Consider the following 15,728-nt stretch of genomic DNA (forward strand, 5'->3'; position numbering starts at 1 on the left):
AAGTTAGTATGTGGGGATCAATGTTGTTAGTTCCTGTTAAGTAAACTTTGGTGATGATCTGACTTCATGCCTATTAGGTAAACCCTGGCGACTATGAGACGTAGTGCCTATTGGATAAATCTTGGCGACGATGTGACTTCGTGCCTATTTGACATAAATTGTTGTAGGAAAACAATGTTGTCACCCCTAATGAAAATCCTTAGGCTAGGTCCCTTGTGATAGTTGTTTTAGGGACGTAAGGTGAGGATAACGGGAATGGGTAATTGGGGTAATTTGGTTGACTGATTGATGTTTAAACATAATAAATTTATGTATTGCGGGTTGAAAACCCTATATGCTCACCAGGCTTCCAAGCCTGACCCACTCAGCTTTTTATGATTACAGGTAGTGGACCCCGAGCATAGTCGGATGATGATGATGAGTGATTTTGGATTATAGGCCATTAGTTATAAATAACTGTTGTAAGGCTTATAAGGTCTTGTTTCTGCTTTTGATCTGTATCGGAACATGACATCCCGAGGTTTTATTATGAAATAAAAATATATATTTCTTAAAGCAAGGTTTTGATAAATTTTTATCATGTTTGACTTTGGGAACAAATTCCATAACACTTTTAATGAAATGATTACTCTGATTTTACTTTAAAAAGCATAAACGAAATCGGTCTTTTCTGACCGTGAAATTGGGGATGTCACAACAAATATATTAAAGAAACAAATTACATGTACAACCCTAGAGTAGGATTTTTAATATACCAAAAAAATAGATTAAACAACTAATAACATTAACAAACACTTTTTTTATAAGAGCAAAATGTGAAACAATAATGTATAATCCATAATTTAGGTAAGAAACCACTAAAACAAACAATGATGTTTAACTATTGTTTCCACCTTTCAAACCAAGATCTTAAACAACCAACATGAAAAATAAAATTGTTGTTTACAAGTCTAAAGAAACAAACTTTTTCAAACTTGCTATTAAAATTAAAACTCAGCAAATGTTTTCTAATGTAACATTCACAATTTCTTTACTGTGTTTCAAAACCTATGCATTAGTCTTGAACTGAAACTTATGTATGAAAATCATCATGCTTACTAACTTGATTAAATTGAATGAGTGTATTTGTATTCGAAGATGAATCAGTGGGATCGTCTCCACCAAAACTAATTTTATAAGAAAAATAACTAATATTAGTCACATAAAGGGTAATTATAGAAATAAAATGATAAAACATAAATTACCTTTTCTTGAAAACATGATTCATCAATATCGGTGTTAATGAAAAGCTTTGTCATGGAAAACTATGTGTTAACTGTGGGATGATCTAAAAAAACTATACAAGTGTTATTAAATTATTATAAAATAAAATATAATAAGAAAATTAATTAGCTCTCCAAACTTTAAGCATCAATGTTATTTAAATTATTATAAAATAAAATATAACAAGAAAATTAATTAACTCTCCAAACTTTAAGCATCACAAATTGAAGGATGCCAATGATTCGAAGACCGTGTGGATTGTTATTAATAAATTCTTGCATTTTGTAAGCATAATGACCCACAAAGTGACACGAATTTGTAAACCACTGGAAAATAAATTATTAAATTAATTGATATACATATATATATATATATATATATATATATATATATATATATATATATATATATATATATATATATATATATATATATATATATAGAGGATGGTTCACTTGAGATTAAAAAAAAAATAGAGATCTTAAGATTCAATCTCAGCCACATATTTCTCATTTGCCTCTCTAATGCACCAGCGTACCGGCAGCAACGGGGTATGCCTAATTATCAATGATTATATGGCAGAGAGTTATAATCATATAGGATTATACATGTTTATACGTATGTGCCTAATCATAAATTATTATACATATAAGTCTATTCACAGATAGAGTAATCATAAATGATTATGACAGTTGGTGGCAGAACAGGTGGTGATGACAAAGTTGGCGTTGGTATATGTGACAGTAGTGAAGTCGGTTGGTGTCAGAGGTGGTGATAATGGTAATGGCTGTGGCGGTTATGGTGGTGGAGGAGAAAGGAATGGGCGGCACTGTATAATCACTTATGATTATACCAGTCCTGCAGCGCCGGTACGCCGGAGGGTTAGATCAACAGATGTGAAATACGTGGCTAAGGTTGAATCTCAAGATCTCTATTTTATTTTTAATCTCAACGGAACCTCTCTCTCTCTCTCTCTCTCTCTCTCTCTCTCTGTGTGTGTGTATATATATATATATATATATATATATATATATATATATATATATATATATATATATATATATATATATATATTGAAACATCCAAAAATATGGTCCCATAAAATTTTAATTTAAATAATAGATAAAATAGCAAAGTTTCATATCATCCAAACATTTTTAATAAACTGGTGTATCAATTTGTCATAAATTAGAGTAAAGCATCATAACAAAATCCCAATGGTGTGTGCGATGCAGTCATCCCGAGCTCTTTCCCTTGGAACCAGAAGTAACTGAAACTGTAAGCACAAAGCTTAGTGAGTTCCACCCAAAATACCACATACCAACCATACAATAAACACACAGTGAGCCCCGCCCAGTCATCGGACCCCGTCTAGTCATCGGGACCTGCCAGGGCCCCGACAGGTCATCGAGCTGAGCTCGGAAAGCATATAAACACATATACATGCAATATACAAATCATATAGATAGTCATCGGGCTTCGCCCGACATCGGACCTTAGTCCAATATCATATAAACATAGGCACATAGAAGAGTCAAAAAGACAGCTTGCATTTCATCATCATAACATAAACATGGGCCGATATTGGTGCCTTCGACCCACTAAACTCGTTAAGGAAACTCACCTCACACTACTGACTCTCATAAACGATCCCTGGCTGTTGGCTGACAGATTCCCGAACTGTTAATCATGAAAATAACCCCCAATTAACAATTGGGTTCCAATTCATAACCATAAATCCATACTTGGGGTAAAAAAGACTATTTTACCCCTAACCTAGATTAGTCTAAAACCAAGGCCTAAACTCACACTCTGGTGGCCCAAAATCCAAAAAAGGTCAACCAACACCCAATTATGGCCCAATTTTCCAAATTGGACCCAAACCCCTTACATTGGCCTTACCCTAAAACCCATCCAAATATCCTAAACCATACACTTGTTCTTAGATGGCCTAACAAGGACCCAAACACCTAAGCCCAAAAGAAAACTCAAACCCAACGAGATTAGGGTTTTCACATAAAATGACAATTAGGGTTTAGGAAAAACACTTAACCAATAAAGACTTAATCCAGTAAGCCCATCAATCTACTAGGTCAATCATATAATGGAGTCAGGCATAATTCATAATTTAATCCAACGGTCCAAAACACGGATCCAGGCAAGTCCCAAACAAAAGTCTCAAAGATTAGGGTTTTCTAAACACTAATTAGGGTTTCCAACCCAAACACATGCCAATTAGTCTAATGGTTAAGTTTTAGGCTGATTAGGGTTTTACTAGGCTGGGCACCACCCACTGCCACCTCGAGCGGTGGTGGTAGATGGTGGTTCACGGTGGCAGCCATCCACATACGGTGGTGACTTGAGGGACAATCCTATTAACCAAACACACACACACAAGCTGAACATCATTAACACACCAAATCACACATAGACAACCACCTCCTCATGGTGGCTGGTTGGCAGTAAAAAGAAGTAAGCTTAGCAGCAACCACCACGGTTGGTGTGACAACCCGAAATTTATTTCGTCATTTTTAACCCCTTCTTCCGTTAATAAGCCTCATTTTTATTTAACTGTCCGTTGACTTTTGGACTGATTAATTAATTTGGGACTTTTTGAATGACTTCATGAGGGTTGAAACAAATTAGAAACACCCACAAAATGCCCTTAAAAATGTTTAGTTTCAACCAAGTCAAAATTTGACCGTTTAATCGGGTGCGACCAAAAAGCCCCATTTAACGGTAGTATCGGGTAGATTTCCACTGAGCCTCGACTCAATCCCCTATCTAATGAGGAGTGGACTTCATTTCCACCCTTTTCACCCTCTCTCTACACTCTCTCTCTACAACTTGTTTTCGAGCCAAAAATCGTCCGTTTCGAGCCCCAAACGAGTAAGCAATCTACCCTAACTTGTTGTATAACTTAGTTAGCATGCATATTCATGTTTAAAACATGAATTAGGGGCCAATACATGTGTTTATGGTCCAAGAACTCTCTTCGACCGTGAACACCATTTAATGGGGTTTTTAATCCCCAAAACCCCTCTAAATTGCCCCTAAGGCTTAGATATGACTTGTAGGCTTACATATTCGGACTTAGAACACCTTGAAACGAGTTTTTGGAGAGTAAACATGAGTTTACTGCCCAAGAACATGCTTGGGCCGTAAACTCCTCTTCATGGGAAGTAAACTCAATTTTATGTGTTAGAATTGCCCACAAACACTTCCTATGGCCTTGGAAAAATGTCTAGAAGCAACTCCATTGTTGTAAAGGATTAAAACTTCAATAAAACCAAGGGAATAGGAGTTTACAGCTGTGAACTCCCATAGAATTGGTCCATGGGCTGTAAACTCCCATTAAGTGCCCAAATGATGCCTAAACTCCTTCATTTGACTTGGAAAATGCATAGAACTTTATTCCCTACCACTTAAGACCTTAAAACACCAAAGGAATATGTGTGAGGGAGTTTACAGCCGTAAACTCCTAGTTTACTGCCGTAAACTCCAATAAATGGTCCATTTGTGAGTTAAAACCCTTTCCAATGCATTAGACTCAAACCTAGATTTAATCCCCAAGTGTTTCAAGGCCATTTAGCACTCAAGAACCTCATCCATAAGTTTACGGCCGTAAACTCATGGGTATGAGGTGTTTAGGGCCGAAATCTCTCTTAAGAGTTTACTCTTGAAGAGTAAACTCCTCACCCAAGCCATACATGTCCATAAATGTTACCCGGGACACTCCAAACACTTAATCAAAGTGTTTTCCGCACTATAGGATGCGTCTACCTATTTAATTAGTATTATATGTACTAATTGTATGTAAACATATTTTATCATATGTTAATAGGTCACTAAGTGTGTTCAAGTCGTTACTTGACACCGAGCACCCAACCGGCACCTTAGTCGGATCCACTTACATCAGGTGAGTTCATACCCCTGAATTAACCTTTTAAATGTTTTTACATGCTTTTATTGGGGGGGGGGGGAATACAAGTTAAACATGCCAGTTATCATATCAATCGCATGTGATTGATAACCCGCATGCACAAGGATTTACTACACTGTTAACTGTTTTACCGAGAATGATACTGTAAATGGTTTTTCCAAAACGTCGTTACTTGTTCAACTTTTACTTATATTGTTTTATCGAAGTTTCATTTAAAACTTGTTTATGAAAGGTTTCCAAAGAATTTCTAAAGGTTTTCAAACTTATTTTATAAAAGAATACCAAATCGCGATTTTCTTAAGTATAAATGTTTTCCAAAGTTTTCACCGAAGTTTTCTTCCATGTTTTATACTCCTACTTCGTTAGATTCTACTGCTTCGTTATAATCCAACTTAGTTAATGCTCCTACTTAGTTATATGCTACTACTTGTTAACGCTTTTACTTCGTGATACACTTTTACTTCGTAATACGCTCCTACTTATTAACGCTCCTACTTCACGATACACTCCTGCTTCATGATACGCTCCTACTTCACGATACACTCCTGCTTCACGATACGCTCCTACTTCACGATACACTCCTGCTTCACGATATGCTCCTACTTCACGATGCACTCCTACTTCACGATACGTTCCTACTTGTTAACACTTCTACTTTCTGAAACACTTCAACTTCGTTAAATGCTTCTACTTAGTTAAATGTATGCCTGTGCTTGTATAGATATATATAAATAATGTTTAAAGGACTTAGGAAGGCTAGTTCGCCCTATTTCCTTTTCTTCGTTGAGATGTGGTCTGGTGGGATCGGATATCCATCCGAAGGTTGTTTGATAATTAGTTATATATCATGTATACAAGCGTAGACATACAGGTTTACATTAGTCGGTTCAGTTGTGAGTCTCTATCATTAGTCCAGTATTTTACATCAAATCTCACTACACGAGATACATCTTCAGTACACGGGCTTCTCCGTTGTCAAGTTGGTAACCAGAGTCTCTTGTAGGGAGAGCGGACATTATGTGTATATATCTATACGAGATTGACACCCCCGCACCCTGACTGCTAGCTACAGTCCACGGCCTACCAAGACAAGGGGTGACAAATGTCATACTTACACCGACGCTTGCAGGGCGTCAAGTTCTCTAGTGTCTATCAGTATGGTTACGAGTATCTCGGGGTTACCTTATAATTCATGGCTTTAAGGTAATGGGTTTTTAACACTGTTTTAGACCTTGCTAGACGAATCATTCAGCTGACACTGTCTGGGGTCTGTTCTCACTGTTTTAGACCTTGCTAGGCGTATCATTTAGTTGACACTGTTTGGGGTCTATTCTCACTGTTTTATACCTTGCTAGACGTATCATTCAGTTGACACTGTCTGGGGTCTGTTCTCACTGTTTTTAGACCTTTCTAGACGTATCATTTAGTTGACACTGTTTGGGGTCTGTTCTCACTGTTTTTAGACCTTGCTAGACGTATCATTCAGTTGACACTGTCTGGGGTCTGTTCTCACTGTTTTTAGACCTTGCTAGACGTATTATTCAGTTGACACTGTCTGGGGTCTGTTCTCACTGTTTTTAGGCCTTGCTAGACGTATCTTTCATTTGATACTATCTGGGGACTGTGTCTCCTCTTGTTAGACTGAGCCAGGCGTACCGTTCATTCGATACTCTCCTGGAGTCTATGATATCTTTTTGCCTTAGTCAGCAGTCCTCACTGCTGAGGCATATGTTATTTTTCCCTGATATTCTTCTACTTTCTTTAAAGTCAAACACCATATTTTGATAACGATAGTGTTTAAGGGAAAACTACTTTTTACCACATAACTTTGTCCAGTCTTGGTAGAAGACTGCTTTTAATTAGAAAATATAGGATTTTCTGGAAAGGACTCTAATTCACTGTATACTTTAAAACTACTACTTATATAAAGTTATTTGGATAAAATGACACTAAATACTTATGAACTCACCAACATTTATAAAAATGCTGATACTCGCTTTTCAAATAACTTGTATTCTCAGGTCAGCTTTAGACAGGTACATTCCAGGAGCTTTTGGATGAAGACAGTTTAGTACCAAGCTGCACCTATATTACTACTTGTATTACTTAATGTTTTCTATGTAATGTAAACCATGTAAAACTATTACTATTAATGAAATGGTTGTTGTACTTTGATTACTATACTGCATATGTTATGATACTTGACATGACGTCATCCACCCCAGAACGTTTCTGCCGTTCCGGTTTTGGGGTGTGACAGTTGGCTGCCATGGTGGTTTGCCTCACCTACGACCAACATAACCCTCGTCCGAATGCTTCACGGGTTCTAGCAGCAACACACATACACATACATGACACGAGACCACAAGCTCTCAACCACCGACTATGCGGCTAAAGATGCTGGAACAAACAGAAATGGTGACCAAGGGTCACCAACGGTAGCAACGACGTATACGACGTCAAACACACTGAGAAGAACGAAGGAAAGCAGACAGAAATGGCAGTTAACCTTATCGGGAACTTCCTGGTCGCTCACGACCCACATAATGACGAACACAACTTCAAACACCGACCTCGGTGGCTCTTCCGGCTGCATGCAACGTCCCACAACAATGGCTATTGTCGAGGTGTTCAACGAAAAGGTAGTAGGAGGTAGGGTGGCGGTCAGACTCGAATTTGCAGGCGATGACTGAGAAGCTTCCAAGATGGTGGAGACTGAAAAGAAAATGAGCTAGGTTTAGGGTTCGGTATCCACCAAAACGAGAGGGAAGGGAAGCAGGTTTAATTTCCGTGTTTTCTTTCGAACATGAGCTCAAAATCCAAGTTTGGCCCTCCTCCACAACACCTTTTTCAAATTAAGTCCCATAAATACCAAACACCCCTTGACTTCTGAAAATCTTTACAAACCAATCCAGAAATTACACTTAACCCCCAATATTCAAAAGTTATGACATTTAACTCCTAAAACCAATGTCTTGCTAAATTATTATGGATTTAGGGCTTCAATAAAATACAATTTACATCTTGGGGTTTAAGATTGATTTATTTACTTCTTTTATATATTTAATCTCAAACGAAATGTTACAATTCTCCCCCACTTAAATTAGATTTCATCCTCGAAATCATCTCTTACCAATCCCAGCAAGTCAACAACCTGAGAAACAAGACTACAACCCTGAGCATACCACAATCTTCCCAAAGCAATCGAAAAAAACCCTCTTAGGGCTCTCCAAATTGCAATTGAATGAACTTCTTGCAACAATCACATTTACTCAATTTGAAATCTGAAGTCTCGAGATGGTCTGACTCCCTGGCAGACCATCCATACTGAACTATTATTGTTGAATCCCATCCACTTATCTCCTAACCAACTATTCAACTTCTAATTACTTGAATTTCCCAATAGAAAATAGAATCATAGACCAAGTATCCTTACATAACACTTATACTGACAGAAGGCTCAAATAATCCTTCGTGTAGGAGACTTATCCCTATAATGGTTAGACTCAGACAAGTTGTGCAACAGGATCAAATCATTTACTATGAGATTATTCAAAATCAACTGCAAGTGACCTACATCTCCTTCGAATAACAAGCTACTCCATACACAAGTTCCAAATCAATAATACTGCCTTGACTTATCTTGATTCCCTCCACAAATAAAACCAATCCAAGGCACGGTCACAAGAGTTTTTCTACCATCCAAAAGTGAATCCATTTATTACCTTGAACCCTTTGACCAATGCCCTCGACATAAAGATACCCTAATCCTCAACCCACGTAAACGAAGATTCTGCACAAAACACTTGCGATACTTGACTCGAGATCTTACCCAATAACCAACCCGATACTCAACCCATAAACCGAGTTCCACAGATCTGCACTTGCATTTCACCCGAACACTTTCTGATAACGACAACCCTTGCTAGACCGAGATACAGAGGTTCCCAAACCAACTTGCACCTGGTGTAACCACCAGGTTCCCTAGAGTCCAAATAACAAGGCTACCCATCCTATAAACCTCCCTGCATCACACACTGACCACTACCTAATCCTGCGACTCAAGATCCAAATCCTTGATTGAACGGTCTTTACCAGGTCTCACATGTATTGCCAAAATAGCATGGCCCTCACCCACGGGTCCCACCCATCTATATCACAAAGTTGCCTTGCTCATGGGTCCCACCTGCCTAGTGCTATACATGCATTACTCCGCTATGGACCCTAATGGTCTTCGAGCCAAACAGAGAAATACTCCTTGACAGGAACTAATAGTAGGATCCTCCTTCCTGAAGGATTTTGGGGATCCACAAGCTTTGGGCTCCAGATGAGCCCCCAACTATCTTACTACAATCTCGGTCCGAAATAGGCCTGACAATTCTCGACACGACCCACGACACGACACAAAATAAACGGGGTTGGATTGATTTTTTCAACCTGCCAACCTATCAACCCGTTTATTAAATAGGTAATATATGGGTTTCTCAAAAAATATATGGGTTGACCCGCCAACCCGTTTAGAATTTTAATAAAAAAAATTATATATTTTTTAAATGTATTAAGTATTACACACTATATATTTTATACTTTATACTAGGATAGAATACCTAATATCATTGACCATTTGACCTATGGGCAACCATCCGCTGATTTGCATTGCAACACATTTGGTGTTTGCCATAAATAATCTAAATATTCCACAAAAACGACGACATGAACGATCGAATCATTATCGAGCGACGCCAATGCTTGCAATTGAATTTATCTATGTTTGTATTAATGTTTTAGTTTGAACATGTTTCCATGAATGTTTATAATTTTCATTTGGATGTTTAAGACTTAAGTTTCTAAAATTCGGATAGGTTTGCATCAAGAATTTACTCATGTTTAATTATCAGTTTTATTTATGGAATCTGACTCACGAACATATGAAGCCAAATTTAACCCACAATCCTGCCAACTTGTAAACTCGTATAAATAAATGGGTTGACGGCTCATATATGAGTTTTTGTTCCAAACCCGCTAACCCGTGACCCGCCAACCTGTGACCTGTATAATTAAATGGGTTATGTTTCGGTTGGTATATTTTGACATGTCGACCCGCCAACCCGCGACCCACCAACCCGAACACGACACGATTGCCAGACTTAGCCCAAAAGGCCCTGAAATGATTGTCAAAGAACTCTAAAATCCCTTCCTAGGCTTAACCTAAGACCACCCAGGTCCAGGCTAGAATACTGCTAGTAATCTCCGATGAGATAAACTCCTACATCCACACATCGATCGACTCAATGCTTGCTACTGAGTTGGAACCAAAATCTGAACCCCATACCTGAGTGCTCAACACCATATAGAAAGCAACATGCAAGAGATCCGAATATACCTAAGAATCCTCATCCCACAGGCTTCCTAGATTCTCCAAGGCTCTTCATGATTCGGGTATGGATCCTGTGCTTTCAATAGTATGGGCCCAACACTACCTTCCACACCTATCCACACTTTCCACAAGAATCCTCCCGAATCCTCTAAGTCACCTTCAAATCCATACACCACACACTCTCTAACCAATGCAATGAAACCCACTAAAGCAATTCCTTAGGCTTTCCTAGGTTTCTGACCTCACCTTGCCATCACCTGCTGAAGAAGTCCCTATAATTCCAGTCACCCACCTCATGAATACAATCACATGGATCAAAGCTTAGATAATCCTTCGAGTAACAGACTCATCCCTACAACGGCTGGACTTAGACAAGAGCTGCGTAATAGGGTCAAATCCATCACTCTAAGATTATTCAATCTTTGTCACATGTGAGTTGACATATTCACTTAGTAGCTAACTCCCATCACCTAGGAGTTCCACAAAGCACAAAGCAAGCAACATTCGTGCAATATCACTCCAATCCAACCTACTACAAAACATACTAGGAGCTCCCACTCCCTCTATTGATTGCCTTACGCATACTAACCAAACCCAACCTAACATCACATGCTTCCTAGACTACCAGGTACCACATATCACACCAACGTATCACTGGTTAATCAGAACTAGCATGCAAGTCTACAAGCTCATACAATAGGCAAACAAGGCATCTCTCCTAGATCCTTAACCATAATTTAGCATGCGATTCACAATTCAAAATTCATATCATATATATAAGCATGTATGGGTATTTTGGGATAACTTACTTGAGCTCGACTAATTGCACGTACCACACCCTTTTCTCTTTTAGAAATTCTTTTTATGAAAATGTTTCCTTTTTAAAATTTTTCTACCAAGCCCTTAATTTAAGTTCAGACACTACCGAGAGTGTGCCCAAATCTCTCAAACCAAGGCTTTGATACCAAAATGAAACATCCAAAAATATGGTCCCAAAATTTTTCGATATAAATAATAGATAAAATAGCGAACTTCCATGTCATCTAAACATTTGTAACAAACCAGTGAACCAATTTGTCATAAACCAGAGTAAAACATCATAACAAAATCCCAATGGTGTGTGCGATGCAATCATCCCGAGCTCTTTCCCTTGGAACTAGAAGTACCAGAAACATAAACTAAAAACCATAAACACAAATCTGAGTGAGTTCCCCTAAAATACCACATACCAAACATATAGTAATCATACAGGGGCCCCCACCCAGTCATCGGGCCCTGCCCGGTCATCGAGTTGAGCTTGAAAAGCATATAAAGACATACACATCCAATATACACAAAATACATATAGTCATCGGGCTTCGCCCGACATCGGACCTTAGTCCAATATCATATAAACATAGCCACATGCAAGAGTCACAAAGGCAGCTAGCATTCCATCAGCATAACATAAACATCGGCCGACATTGGTGCCTTCGACCCGCTAAACACGATAATGAAACTCACCTCACATTGCCGACTCACACTGACGATCCCTAGCTGCTGGCTGACTTATTCCCGAACCGTCAATCATCAAAATAACACCCAATTAACAATTGGGTTCTAATGCATAACTCCATAATTGGGTTAAAATGACTATTTTACCCCTAACCTAGCGTGGTCCAAAACCAAGGCCTAAACTCACACTCTGGAGGACCAAAAGCCAAAAAAGGTCAACCAAGGCCCAATTATGACCCATTTTTCCTAATTGGACCCAAAACCCTTACACGTGCCTTACCCTAAAGCCCATCCAAATATCCTAGACCATACACTTGTTCTTAAATGGCCCAATAAGGACCCAAACACCTAAGCCCAAAAGAAAGGCCCAACTCAAAGCTCAACAAGATTAGCGTTTTCACATAAAATAATGACTAGGGTTTAGGAAAATCACTTAACCCATAAAGACTTAATCTAGTAAGCCCATCACTCTAACAGGTCAATCCTACAATGGAGTTGGGCATAATTCATAATTTCATTCCAACGGTAAAAAACGCGGGTCCCGCAAGTCCTAAACAAAAGTCTCCAAGATTAGGGTTTTCTAAACCCTAATTAGGGTTTCTAATCCAAACACATGCCAATTAGTCCAATGTTTAAGTTTTAGGCTGATCAGGGTTTCACTAGGCCGAGTACCATCCACTGCTACCTCAAGCGATGGTGGTAGACGGTGGTTCACGGGGGCAGCCACCCGTACATGGCGGTGACTCGAGGGATAATTCCATTAACAAAACACATATACAAGTTGAACATCATTAACACACCAAATCACATACACAACCATCTCCTCACGGTAGTTGGTGGCGGAAAAAAGAAGGAAGCTTAGCGCAGCCACCATGGTTGGCTGCGATGGTCGTTCGCCTCAAATCCGACCAACATAACCCTCCTGCGAATGCTTCATGGGTTCTAGTAGTAACACACGCACATACATGACGTGTGACCACAAGCTCTCAACCACCGACTAGGCGCTGAAGATGTTGGAACAAATAGAAACGAAGAAACAGGGTCACTGGCGATAGCAACGGCGTACACGATGTCAAACACACCGAGAGAAAAGAAGTAGAGGAGAGAGGAGTGGTGGTTAGCATTACTGTGAACTTCCTGGTCACTCACGACCCACACAATGATGAACACAGCTTCAAACACCGACCTCGGTGACTCTTCCGGCTGCCCGCGACGCCCGGGAGTTGGGGTTGTTGTGGAGGCGTTCAACCGAAATGTAGCAGGAGGTAGGGTTACGGTCGGACTCGGATTTGCAGGCGACGACTGAGAAGCTTCCAAGATTGTGGCGACTGAGAAGCTTCCAAGATGGTGGCGACTGAAAAGAAAATCAGCTAGGTTTAGTGTTCAGTATCCACCAAAACAAGAGGGAAGGGAAGCGGGTTTAATTCCCGTGTTTTCTTTCAAACATGAGCTCAAATTCCAATTTTGGCCCTCCTCCAGAAAACCTTTTTCAACTTAAGTCCCATAAATGCCAAACATCCCCTAACTTCTGAAAATCCTTACAAACCAATCCGGAAATTAGACTTAACCCCCAATATTCAAAAGTTATGACATTTAACTCCCAAAACCAGTGCCTTGCTAAATTATTATGGATTTAGGGCTTCAATAAACTATAATTTACCTCTCAGGGCTTAGGGTTTATTTATTTACTTCCTTTATTAATCTCAAATGGAATGTTATATATATATATATATATATATATATATATATATATATATATATATATATATATATATATATATATATATATATATATATATATATATATAAAACATAATTTGCATCTTGGATTTGGATGTTGAGTTTGTGTTTTTTCATATCGGAATTATCTTGCAACATGTCACCAAAAGCAACTACCAATCTAGAAAAGTCATGACACTCCATAAGAATACTGTTATGGACAAAAGTAAGTTTATGATGAAGCCGATTTAACCTCAAACCACCCATCCTTTGTGATGCAAAGACTGGAAATTTTATGTAAAATGCATGCCCATTTTTTAGAATATCTTTGAATTTGTAGATGTTTTTTGTTGATACAATTGCTTGGATCTTGTTTCCCTAAAAGAAGTATGATATAAGTTGGCATTTATAAGTAAATTATATTAGATTTGTATGAGTAATGAAAAAATATTTTTAATTTATATAATTACCTTTTCATCTATTAAGATAATTTCAATTGAGTAAATTTTATCCTTGTTGTATAAAGCCATTTTCTTCCACAAGTTTATGACACGAAGTTTGAAAGTCAAGTCATCCCTAGTTACATCCACATCAGCTACGAAGGTAACATTTGGACCTGTCATTTCTGTGAAAAAAAATTAAAATAACAACTTCATGACAAATTGTTGTAAGATATTGAAAGTCATGTTTTGTATGTAAAAAATATTTGAAAATTTTAACTTTTTATTATTCTATACAACATAAATAGAGAAGTAAAAGAATACAAATATTATACATAAGAATATATCATTAGATTATGTACTTTGACTTTGCATATGCAATACAGTCAAAGTGTCATTGTATTTTATTTACTTGCATAAAGAACTCCAAATTGATAATTGTTAAAAGAAGTCAACTTTTCAACTATACTACACCAATCTGAAGGAGTTTTTGTGGTAAGCATATGCATATGCAAAAATAGGTTGCCCTATTAGGTAAAAGTATAAAACATGATATCTCATAATTACATATACACAAAAAGGCATAATTGTCCTTTTAGTGAAGAGAAACAATATCATTTTTTTCTGCAAAATAGTTCACTAACCATTAGGTTTTTGTTAAGGTAATCAATCCTTTTTAGCATATTGTGTAATAACAAAGTTAATAGAGAAGAAAGGAACAGAAAAGTAACAATAGGAATAACTATATAAGATTTTTGACCATAACATACACAGTCACATTCAAAACCAGTAAACTTTTTGTTGCAATTATGTACCAATAACCATCTGTATAAAACATGGTTGATGGGTAAATTTATAAGAAAAAAGCAACACAATATGTCGTATACAGAAAAATATACACATACCATGAGGAGAAGGCGAACTGTAAACAGAAGAACAATACTTCCTTTAAGAGAAGAAAAAAATATAGATGAGAATGAATTACTAGATTTGGAAAGAAGAAGACATACAGACAACCAAACTATGAAATACGTAAAGGTAAACAAATAATTTTAGATACATATTTATAAAAATGTAAATGATAAATGATAAAATCACAAACTTGATTACATTCCTATTATAATGCAGATATAATGGGTAAAAGATAAATAAATTCAAAAATGTTGATTAGAATTTGGCAACATAGATGCTAATTAGTAGGAAAACTCCCAAAATTCCGTTTATTTAAATTTGATTTGATGAAAATGTTTTGTATGTAAATTTTTGTAATTGATTTTCGTTATTAATGCAATGAGCGGGAAAATTTTCTGAGAAGTGAGAAACGGACACGTGGATTGATGGATTATATATGTAAATATAAATGTAAATTGATTAATTTTTGCAATATTATATCATAATGTTGTATATGTAAATTGATTTAAATTGATTTTCAATGCAGGAATAGAGATTACACAAAGCAGAAAATTCACCACAATTCGACTGCTGAAGATTA

This window comes from Lactuca sativa, chromosome 7 (genome assembly GCF_002870075.4).
Source record: "Lactuca sativa cultivar Salinas chromosome 7, Lsat_Salinas_v11, whole genome shotgun sequence".
In the NCBI taxonomy this organism is placed as follows: domain Eukaryota; kingdom Viridiplantae; phylum Streptophyta; class Magnoliopsida; order Asterales; family Asteraceae; genus Lactuca; species Lactuca sativa.